The following is a 12,802-nucleotide window of genomic DNA, read 5'->3' on the forward strand; positions in this document are numbered from 1 at the left end:
CGGCGAAGAGGAAGCTCCCTTTGGAGAAGTTTGCCTTCACTTCCAACAAGAGCAATGGTAACTTGAAAGTCCAGCATCAAAGATATTCAAGCCAGACACACCCACATGCACACTTGCACACACATTCCCTCTCCGTCTGCTCCGCAGTTCCTATTTGCATAAATTTCTGCAAAGATTCTGAATTCCTAGCTGCTGACTAGCCCAGGTCGTCTGTGGCCTGTATGTCAGCTCGGTTGCCCCTGGCCCGGCCGCTCTGAAAAGGCCCTGATTTGCAGCAGATGCCACCCCCGCCCAGGCCTTCGAGACAGGCTTGGGTGTCTGGATGCCCGTGAGGGCCTGCAGGCCTGCTGGCCTCTGCCGCCTCCTGTCGCTCCTGCACTGCCTGCGCTCTTCCACTGCACCCTCACGTCGGGCCGGAGGCAAAAGAGAGACTCTCTGCAGTTTCCACAAGATTAAATTGCAACAAGCATCTTGTGAATGTAGTGACTTGACTCAAATCTTCAAGATTCATGCGAAGGAGCCCCTTTCTCGGGGTTGGTACCGTGAGGTATCTCTGACTCGCCCCTTCCTTAAGGAGTTAAAAACCTTCTTCTGGTGCAGGGTAGTTTGGCCTCCTTGCTGACATCTGGGAGCAAATTATTATCCCAGATAGAGCACCTACTACTAAAAACATTCCTTCCCTGAAATGAGTGTTTGCACAGGAGCCACTCATCTGGATGCGGCGTGCCCATCGCTCTGTTGCTGCAGGAGGCTGCAGCTCGGGAAGCCCTGACCGGTGGCTGCCTGAGCTTGCCACGGCCGCAGGGCCTGTGCTTCGCTGCTCGGCGCCAGGAGCACTGCCTTTCTCTCTTTGGCCTCCTTCCTGCAGGTGGGAAAGTAAATACCGCCTTCCCCAGACTTCCGAGCACCGACAGGCGAGCACCTGGCCCAGTTTGCGCCCTGAGATGAAAATCTTTTTTTTTTTAATGAATTTATTTTTATTGGTGTTCAATTTGCCAACATACAGAATAACACCCAGTGCTCATCCCGTCAAGTGCCCCCCTCAGTGCCCGTCACCCACTCACCCCCACCCCCTGCCCACCTCCCCTTCCACCACCTTCAGTTCGTTTCCCAGAGTTAGGAGTCTCTCATGTTCTGTCTCCTTTTCTGATATTTCCCACTCATTTTTTCTCCTTTCCCCTTTATTCCCTTTCATTATTTTTTATATTCCCCAAATGAATGAGACCATATAATGTTTGTCCTTCTCCGATTGACTTACTTCACTCAGCATAATACCCTCCAGGTCCATCCACGTCGAAGTACATGGTGGGTATTTGTCGTTTCTAATGGCTGAGGAATATTCCATTGTGTACATAGACCACAGCTTCTTTATCCATCATCTGTCGATGGACACCGAGGCTCCTTCCACAGTTTGGCTATTGTGGACATTGCTGCTAGAGACATCGGGGTGCAGGTGTCCTGGTGTTTCATAGCATCTGTGTCTTTGGGGTAAATCCCCAGCAGTGCAATTGCTGGGTTGTAGGGCAGGTCTATAAAGAACTTATTAAACTCAACAGCAAAGAAACAAACAATCCAGTCATGAAATGGGCAAAAGACATGAACGGAAATCTCACAGAGGAAGACATAGACATGGCCAACATGCACATGAGAACATGCTCCGCGTCACTGGCCATCAGGGAAATACAAATCAAAACCACAATGAGATACCACCTCACCCCAGTGAGAATGGGGAAAATTAACAAGGCAGGAAACCACAAATGCTGGAAAGGATGCGGAGAAAGGGGAACCCTCCTGCACTGTTGGTGGGAATGTGACCTGGTGCAGCCGCTCTGAAGGACTGTGTGGAGGCTCCTCAAAGAGTTAAAAATAGATCTGAGATGAAAATCTAAACAGGCAGGTGGAGCCTTTGCCTCGAAGTCTTGTTAATGGGATGGAGGGCACGTTAGCCATCAGCTCTCTCCCTCTTCCTCCTGCCTGAAAGGCACACACAGCACCTGGAGGTCAGCATCACCTGTGATGGTGCCACGACAGCCTCACAAAGGCCGCCGGCCAGGACCACGGGCCCCCTGAGTCCCCCCCGCCAGTGCTGCACCACCCGGATCCCGGGGCACCCTGGCTCCCCCCTCCAAGTGAAGGCAACAAATACCTGCCACCGTAAGTCCACAGGAGCCTCACTCGCACCATAGGCTTCCATAAAGATGTGATTATCAGGATAAATGGGTCAATATTTATAAAGCAATTCCTAGTTGCTTTTACTTCATAGTTAACCTGGATACTCCATTTATGTGTATTATTTTATTCATTTTCCTCCTCGTATCCCTAACGAGCACTGGTGGCCTTATTTCTACCAGTTTGCTTAGTTACTTGTGTCATTGGTGATGTCAGCCTGTAAAAGTATTGATAAACATATTAATGACACAAAATCACATGTGACAATTACATAATGGTCCGTTCTCATTTTCATTTCAGAATGTGATGAACTGCGCTGACCTACAGGACCTCATAAAACCGTTCCCAGCAGTTAGCATATTGTGTGTTAGTTATTCCAAGAAGCAAGGATTGTAACAGAAGCAAGAATAAATCAAAGTCTACTTCGTTATAAGATTCTAATGACATTTTACTTCTAACTTCTCAAAAATTCTGGGAGTACGAGTTATAACAAGGAGAGGCCAAAATCACAATGGGAAATCAGGCCTCCTTTTCACCTCTGGTTTAAAAAAAAAAAGTCATCATCAAAACACATATATGCACAACACAAACTATGATGAATTAGCTCAGATGTGCAATGTGTCAACGCTAGGATTTTTATCTCCTTTCAGTTGATTATATTATAATGGTTCATTTCTTAAAATTGACATTAGGAAATCATCTTTAGAAAAGGAAGTCAACACAACACTCATTTTTCTGAACTGTATTTATCAGAGGAAAAAAGCCAATATATCCTTAGAATTCATCACACAGTTAAACTGAAATTAAGGCGAGGAAGTGCATCATCAGGTCATGAAGCTGCTCTCCTTTAGTATAACTAGCACCACCCTTAACCGGATAACACTTTAACCTCCCAAAAATTTAATGTTAGGAACTATTTCTAGTTTTGTCTTTTTGTTTTTGTTTTTTGTTTTTTGTTTTTTTTTTAATCTGAAATGCATTCTAGTTGTTCCTAAGTAGCTGAATCCTTAGGTTTCTTCCCTCTTATACTAAAATTTCCCTAAGTATATACATGGTGAGATACAGAGACGGAAGTTTTCACGACAGATACTAAATTAGTTTTGCTTTCCTGATCTCATTTTTTTTCTCTGTTTAAGGCAGGTAATACCCATAAAAGTCTATTCCTGCAGTGTATTCCAGGCCCCTAAGAAGAATCAACATGACTCTCAGATGGTATAGTGTGTACATAAACTGAGAACAGGAAACAGTGGTCTCTGTCCATGGAATATTGAGTCTCGAGAAGTGATTGGTTTACCGGATAATATTTTAATTTATTTTCCTATGTAGTTTTCTTGCTCAGTAATACCTTTACTGTGTGTTCCTTTTGCATTTAAATGAAACTTTGAGGTGATGCTCCCTCACACAAGGGAAGGGAATACCCAAAAAAGTATTTTCTTGGTGTCAATTTATTGGTCATAAAGTCCAAAATAGTCTTGAAAACAGACTCAGCTTCCCAGACTTTTGTTCATTTATGGGTGACTATTTTTCCCCCCCAGGATTAGGTACTTGCAAAATATAATTACTATTTGGGATTCCAAAAGTTTGGCTTAGAAAGCAAAAGCAAACTTTAGCATTAAGTTTATATGGTAAATAAGAGCTTCCCAAAACCTTAGCAAACAACACAATTATATTCCAAAAATGGGTCATAAATATGCCAGGAAATATTATCGGCTGTAAAAGTTTTAGAGTGATAAACGACTAGTTACATTTACTTTTCAACCCATTCAAAAATTTCCAGCATTGAAATAATAGTTTTAAAAGTCTATTTAATGTGGCAATTCAGTTTCCAATTACCAAAAAAAAAAAATAATAATAATAATAATAATAACTGGTATCTCACTTGCCTTCCAATTGTAAATAACCATAAAATTGGACAAAATATATAAGGCTATTCTTTTAATGCACTGAACAATAGGTAAAGCACTGTGACTCTTAAGAGAGGGGAGCTGTACAGGGGAGTAGTTTGTTTACTTGTCTCAGGGAAATGGAGCCCAAGTTAAGTAGTGGCATTGTTGAGCTGGGGAAGCAGTGACCGGAGTGCACACTGTTGAAGTGGATGGTATTTTCAGGAAAAATCCTGAAAAAGGATTTTTCAGGCTCCTGAAAAGAAAGAAGTTGCACAGGAGCTCCAAGAGTCTCTATGAGGTCTTTGGGAGGGGAGGGGATGTGCTGTGCATGGTCACAAAAAGACCTACTAAAATTGGCAGAAGGCAGATGGCACTGGCCTAAGATTGAGTGGAGAACAGAGGCCCCACGATGATGAAAAATATTGCTGTCTTGGTCCATCCAGAGAGGAGAGGTATTGCTGAGGATTTCAGATGTTTAGTTGAGAGCCCAGGAAGACATACCTTTGGAATAAAGACATCACCCTCTAACGAAGGACAGATCAAAACAGGCTTACCTTGACAAAGACTAAAACCAGCACTAACAGGATCAATAAGAATCCACGAGTAATTTAACAGCTCTGCCCAAATAAAACCAGCAGCGTATTAATAAAGAAAATATAATCCAGACATGCAAATTAGCAGAAAAATGTGACCCATAGTTTTTTTTTAATTTTTTTTAGTTTTTTTTAATCAGTCTATAGAAACAGAACCCAAGACTGCCATGATATTATAATTAGCACACAGGAATACTGAAACAGCTATCTGAAATATGCTAAAAGACTTAAAAATGTGATTATAATGAGTGAAGTGATAACAGAATCACAATAAAGAAAAACAATATAAAAAAGAACCGATAGAAATTCTAGTATTGAGAAATGGAATACAATCCTTGTTCTTAAAAATAATTCTATTTGCAATGGTATAAAAAACATCAAATACTAAAAAATACACTTGACAAAAAACATTCCTTTACTATAAACTATAAAGAGACAACTAATAAACAGAGACATAATATGTTCATGAATTGAAAGACCTGATATTATTAAGAAGTCAGATGTAACAAAACTGACTTATCATTTCTATGAAATCCCAATCATAATCCTATCAGGTGTTCTCAGAAAAATGGACAAATTGATCTTAAAATTTATATGACAGGGCAATGGACACAGAGTGACCAATGCAATGTTGAAAAAAAAGAATAAAGTAGAAGGATTTATATTTTCTGATTTCTAAAATTGCTGCAAACTTAGCATAATTAAGCCCATGTGATATTCTATAAAAAAATAAAGAAATAGATCAATAGCACACAGTGGAATCCAGAAAGGGAAGGAACTCAAACTCCTAATGATTCAGAAGCCCCAAGTCCAGTATGGCACCAAAGACAAAGAAAAGTCATGGATAAGTGAGTTGTTTCAAGTGGATCATATAGAAGAATCTCAAAATAGAAGGCCACGCTTTAAGGAAGGCCACGTATGCCCCAGAAAGAGCGAAGAAGGGCTTGAGCGTGTCCGTGGAATGGAAGAAGCCAAGACATCTTGACGGGTTCTGCATCAGTAACAAAGCGTAGTATTTACAAGCCTGACCCTGCAAATCAAAAGCAGAGGCATGGACCAGTGAAAACTAGCAGGTAGTTGTTGCCAGGGGTATGGGAACAAAAGGGGAAGAGTTGAAGAGGTGAAGTACAAAGGATCTTTTGGAACCATGATCCTATTCTGTATGGTTCTCCAGTGGGACATAAGCAACTGTCCACTTGTCAAAACCCATAGAACTTTACAGTGCAACGGGTGAGCTGTATTGCATAAAAACTGAAAAGAAAAAGATGAAGTAGAGGGTGGGGGATGGAGAATGAACTACACACTGGGACAAAAGGATAATTATATGAAGGGACACCTGGGTGGCTCAGCCCCATAAGTGTCTGCCTTCAGCTCAGGTCATGATCTCCGGGTCCTGGGATCAAGCTCTGCATCGGGCTCCCTGCTTGGTGCGGAGTCTGCTTCTTCCTCTCCCTCTGCCCCTCCCTCCCACTCATACTCTCTTTCTTTCTCAAATAAATAGATAAAATCCTTTAAGAAAAGCATAACTGGATTAAAAATATATGACATAACCTGACTATAGGGGATGGATAAAAAGAGATGCTGACCTGAATACCTTTGCAAATAACTAGACTGTAAGACTAAAGACAGAAGAAAATGTACATGAACTTTAGTCTAGTTGGTGCAGTTTCTTTCCCAGGATGGCAGAGGTTAACAATTCTCTAACCACTAGACAGGCAGATTGAAAATGAATAAATAGGGATCCCTGGGTGGCTCAGCGTGATACTGGAGTCCCAGGATCGAGTCCCACGTCTGGCTCCTTGCATGGAGCCTGCTTCTCCCTCTGCCTGTGTCTCTGCCCCTCTCTCTCTCTCTCTGGGTCTCTCATGAATAAATAAATAAAATATTTTTTAAAAAATGAATGAACAAGCAATATGATAGTGGATAGTGGGATCCAGGTTTCTCATTGTTGGAGTGGGAACTTATAGATAAGCAAGGGGAGAGGTTAGAGCGAACCAAGTAGTCCTGGACTAGAGTTAGAAATATCAGTTTAAATTCATATTTAGCTTAATCTAGGTACTGATGAGTTATACGTGGGTTACTATAAGGCACATATTAGCAGTGAGCACACCTAGAACCCCGATCTCAATTTTTAATACCATTGCCCAATAAAAGGAACCAAAGCTCCTTGAAGAAATAGCTGAGTCTAACAGAACTGTGGTGAGGAATATGCAAAATGAGCCAGGAGGATCGTATAGTGCCAGAAATGAAATGCTTAAAAATCCAAAATATTGGGTTAATTCACAGGGACCCTAAAAGCTCTCTTAACAGCCAAAGATAGAACAATGTGAGCAACTAAATAAATGCTTAAAAATCCAAAATAATGGGTTAATTCATAGAGACGCTGAAAGCTCCCTTAACAGCCAAAGATGGAACAATGTGAGCAACTAAATAAATACAGTATTATATTATAACCTAAAGCATAAAATAAATATCCGTGAGTCAATCACTGAAATAAGTGATTGAATAAATACACAAGTAGAAAAGGAGAGACACATCTATCAGGAATCCACATAATTTATGTGGATTATCCCTTCTCAAAGAGAACGGCTTACTTACAAAGAGTAATGATGCAGAAGTGTTTGCGTGCACGGGTCTGAGCGTGTTTACAGTGGAGACACTTGGCAAACACTGCCTTAGGTGAGCAACGTGAACATGGCCGGGGGTAAAGCACGTTGATAGGATGTACCCTTCACATGATGTGCTGTAGCTCCTCTGCAGAACTCAGAAGCCTTGTTTACCCATAAAAAAACCCATGAGACAAATCCTGATTGAGGGACAGTCTACAAAACAACTGACCCCCACTCCTCAGGGACACTGAAAGCAAGGAGTCTGAAAAACTGTCGAAACACAGAAAAGCCTAAGGAGAGATGATGATTGAATGCAAAAACGGGGATATATGAGAGGAGGGTATTTTGGTAGAAGGAACAGCCAAAGGAGAGACACTAACTCAAAAGTGAGTCTGGTTTGTTCAGATAACTGCAACCAGGACAGTGTGACATGAAGGGAGCAAGCAATCCTAGATAAGATCCTGTATCAGAAAAAGGATATTAGGGCAAAACTAATGACATCTGAAAAAAGCATAGAGAGTAGCTGCTAATAGCGGATCAATATTGGTTCCTTAGGCATGACAAAGGTCATATACTAATGGAAGATGTTAATAATATAGGGAGACTGGGTTTGGGATACTTGGGAGCTCTCAGCACTATCACTGCAACCTTTCTGTAAATCTAAAACTATCCAAAAGTGGAAAACATGAAAATATTAAACAAAAATGAGTACGCAGCAGGAGCAGTGGCTGCCCATGCCGTAGACAGATAGGTCACACCACGGCTGAAATCAATGAAAACAGAGAATGGACCAAAAAGCAAATGTCCCTTCCCTTAGGGTCACCTCCGCAAACCCATCCTGGAATTAGATGGCCTTTAGAGAAGAAAGAAAGAAGAATAAGAGAAAATCATATCGATTATAAAAGTCACTACTTTAAATCAGGAGAATATAATTTACTTTGCTTGGCAAGATTATGATTTCCACAACTGAAGCAATGGGGAATCCAAAGCTGTTTCGTCCGCTCATGGGAGATAAAATAAGATTCGTTTTGGATTTTGTGGACAGACATCAATTTGCAAGTATACGCTTTCTACCCAGATACCGAAGGAAAAATTGATAAAGCGTGCAAAATGGAAAATGGAAGGTGACACAGAATCAGAATGCAGAGCGTTAACCCAGTCTAGCGATTCAATAAGACTCTTTCCTACTCACTGGGAGGAAGGATGTGGGTTAGCCACAGACGCACTATAGAGACAGTAACGGGGATATATGAGAGGAAGTTATTTTGGTAGAAGGAACGGCCAAAGGAGAGACACTAACTCAAAAGTGAGTCTGGTTTGTTCAGATAACTGCAACCAGGACGGTGTGACGTGAAGGGAGCAAGCAAGAGGAAGGAGGACGAGACGACCTTAGAGCAATGATGGAGGCTAGGGACCGCAGGGTTCGGAGGGACAGAGTAGGGATGTTAGCTTTTACCCCTCGACGGAAAGCTACTGGAAAGCTTCCTCCGGAGGAGTGATGTGATCTACATTCCAACAGAATCATTTATCCCAGAAATAATTTATCCTGGAGCCATTAAGGAGATGGATGAAGAAAATCAAGAAATGACCACAGCGGGTTCCTGGAAAGAAGAGCGCATAGGATATAGGCAGTGAATATATTAAACTATATGCATACTAAAAAAAAATAATAAAAAATAATAAAAAAAATTAAAAAACTATATGCATCCTGAGATGTATAATATGTAATTTCAAGGAGGCACATTTCTAGGAAATACGGGGAGCAACTACTTCTATGGATATCACATTGCCCCCCCCATCAGTTTTCCACCCTTCTTTGACTCTACTAACCCTTTTCACTATGCAAACATTTGCGTATCATCATGGCAAATCATGCTATTAAAAATTAGATTCTTCTCTGGAGACTGTTAGTTGCACCACCATATATGGATTATACTAAAGGAAGTTGGCAAAAATATTAAGCATATATTAGGGATTGAGATTGTACCCACATGTGATAATCACTGAAAATAATAAATAAATAAATAAATAAATAAATAAATAAATAAATAAATAAATAAAAATAAATAAATAAATAAAATCCTCTAATACAGCCAGGGGACAGAAATGCACAGTAAATGGGTATTTGGGCGGCTCAGGAATATAGGATTACGCATTCTGAGCTATAAGGTTGAGATCGGGTTCTAGTTCCTCTTTATCTTATAAAATCCGTTCCCAACTGAACTGATAAAGTCTTCAGGCAAGACGGTCCAGGACAGAGCATCTCTGCAGGCTGCTGAAGGAACCTCTGAAATTCAAATTCGAGACATAGCTACGAGTGAACAGATCTATTAAAAAAAAATACAATGAAATGATGAAATGTATTCTAATAAAAACGTTTATGTAGCACGTTAAGACCTATAAAATTTTGTTTTATATTCTGCATTTAATATCTATCACAATACCATGAGTACAATATAGCTGTATCAGATTTTAGATGATGTTATTGCCACTCTGTCTAAAATTGTCCCCTTACAAGATGAGGCTCCAAGTATCATTTATGCCCTAAAATTAAATGTATTTCCATCAGCCTAGGTGGCCTTGCCAGCTATATTCAGAAATAATAAATTTAATAAGTTTAGCTCAGTATTTTAAGTTGTCACCATAAAAACAAGTCCCAACCTCAATATCTTACTAAAGTATCTCCCTGAAGTTCCTGAGATAGCCAAGAATTATTTCTTCAGTATTTTCTCCAAAAAAAAGAAAAAGAAAAAGAAAAAGAGAAAGAAAGAAAGAAAGAAAGAAAGAAAGAAAGAAAGAAAGAAAGAAACCAATACTTTTCAGTGTATGTTGTTCCTTGCTTCAGTCTTAAGGCTGAACAAGGGTAATTGATATAGGAAGCAATGATCAGGATATAGAGAGCTAGATGAACCTTCACCTGAAATTTTATACAGATAAACCATCAAAGGTTTCAAAGGGTTGATATGTATGTTTCCTTGTGGATCAATTTTTAACTCACAGAGAAAATGATTTTTTTTTTTAAATAGTGAGTCAAGTCATGACAGGCTAAGGTAATGATGCCTAAGACCAGAGTCCCCTTTTCACAAATTCTTTTCATTTAAAAAAATTCTCGGAGAGTGCTTGCTTTGGCAGCCCATATACTGAAATATTCTCAAAGAGAGCAGTTTGCAAAACGTGTAAAACACTAAAATTTGCAGCGGGATTGAAGTTCATAAGTGCTTGGAGATTTGGGCAGGCCCCCAGGTGGCTCCGTTGGTTAAGCGTCTGCCTTCAGCTCAGGCTGTGATGCAGGGTCCTGGGATCGAGCCTGGGTCAGGCTCCCTGCTCAGTGAGGGGTCTGCTTCACCCTCTGCCTTTTCCCTCTGCCTGTGCTCTCCCTCTCAAATAAATAAATAAAATCTTAAAAAAAACCTGAAAATTCATAATTGTAACAAATCTTCCTTCTAAGAGAAGAAATGTGAGCTTACAGAGCTGTTAGCATTTTCAAGAAGTAGCCAATGCACTATACAGTCTGACATGTGCTTTTGTGACAGAGTGCTTTATTCCTAAAAAATATTTTAACGTCTCATTTTCTTCATTTCTCATAAACACAAAATTGAATGGTAATAATTTTTTGGATCTAGACCTGCTTTAAAAAAAAAAAAAGACATGCATTTTAATACACCTTAACCTCAGTATTACTGTTCGGTGTTCCCCATATATATTCAACTTTTTTTAATAATAAATTTATTTTTTATTGGTGTTCAATTTGCCAACATACAGAATAACACCCAGTGCTCATCCTGTCAAGTGCCCCCCTCAGTGCCCGTCACCCAGTCACCCCCACCCTCCACCCTCCTCCCCTTCCACCACCCCTAGTTCGTTTCCCAGAGTTAGGAATCTTTATGTTCTGTCCCCCTTTCTGATATTTCCCACACATTTCTTCTCCCTTCCCTTATATTCCCTTTCACTATTATTTATATTGCCCAAATGAATGAGAACATATAATGTTTGTCCTTCTCCAGTTGACTTACTTCACTCAGCAGAATACCCTCCAGTTCCATCCACGTTGAAGCAAATGGTGGGTATTTGTCGTTTCTAATGGCTGAGTAATAGTCCATTGTATACATAAACCACATCTTCTTTATCCATGCATCTTTCGATGGACACTGAGGCTCCTTCCACAGTTTGGCTATTGTGGACATTGCTGTTATAAACATCGGGTGCAGGTGTCCCAGCGTTTCATTGCATCTGTATCTTTGGGGTAAATCCCCAACAGTGCAATTGCTGGGTCGTAGGGCAGGTCTATTTTTAACTCTTTGAGGAACCTCCACACAGTTTTCCAGAGCGGCTGCACCAGTTCACATTCCCACCAACAGTGTAAGAGGGTTCCCTTTTCTCTGCATCCTCTCCAACTTTTTCAGATATATTCTTTTAAAGCAACTTTGAAACGGAGGTTAATGTCTAATCTCTTAACTGTATCTACACTATTCAAAAATGAAGAAAATAAGGCAAATAGATATAATTGATACACCTAAAAGATCAAAGCAATATAGAGGAAATAATATCAATGACACTTATTCATACTCCACACATCCTACCTGCCCGATTCATATGTTAGAGTATAAAAATAGGAGAAGGAAGTTGAAAAAATGAATTCCAGGTAGTTTTAATTATGCATTTTATTCATGCGTTCAGCGCTTATATTTTAAGTAAGAGGTATGTTCCAGGTATTGCTCTAGGTGCTGAAGATATAGCAGCTACTAAGACAAAATGTCTGACTTAGGTACTAATTCTAATGACGGAGATAAGAGATAAATATATAAACAGGTAGATAGTATAGTTGCAGGGGCACCTGGGTGGCTTGGTTGGTTGTGCATCTGCCTTTGGCTCAGGTCATGATCTCAGGGCCTGGGGATTGAGCCCCGAGTTGGGTTCCCTGCTCAGCGGGTAGTCTGCTTCTCCCTCCCTGTCTGCCCCTCACCCCCTCATGCTCACTCTCTCTCTCTTAAATAAATAAAATCTTTTAAAAAAATTAAAAAGTAGTATAGCTGCAGATAGAAATGGGTTATATAAGGAAAATAAGTAAGATAAGGTGAGAGCAAGTGAGGGTACAAAAAATGGTGAGAAGGCTATTCTAAATTATCTCATTGGAGATCTCTCTGATGAGATAGTTGAGAAGACACTTGAAATATTGAGAGAGAACCATGTAAAGTTGTGGGTGAAAAGTATCTCACACTAAGTAAATAAGTAGTTTAAACAATCTGAAACGAATGAATAAATAAATAAGATCTTTAAAAAAAAACAATCTGAGATGAAGAAGAGCTTGTCAAGAAAGAGCAAAAAGGCCTCTATGGATGGGGCATATTGGGTAAAGTCAGAGGAGATGGGATTGGAAGGGGAACCAATGATCAGATTATATGGGACATCGTAGGCATAAATAAAGAACTGGAATTTTTCACTAAATATTAAGGAAAAATATCAGAGTTTTAAGTGTAAGTGTGTGTTCACATTGGGTCTAATGAGTATAGAGAGGAAAGGATGTAAGCAGAGATACCAGTTAGGG

This window comes from Canis aureus, chromosome 11 (assembly GCF_053574225.1).
Source record: "Canis aureus isolate CA01 chromosome 11, VMU_Caureus_v.1.0, whole genome shotgun sequence".
Taxonomy (NCBI): domain Eukaryota; kingdom Metazoa; phylum Chordata; class Mammalia; order Carnivora; family Canidae; genus Canis; species Canis aureus.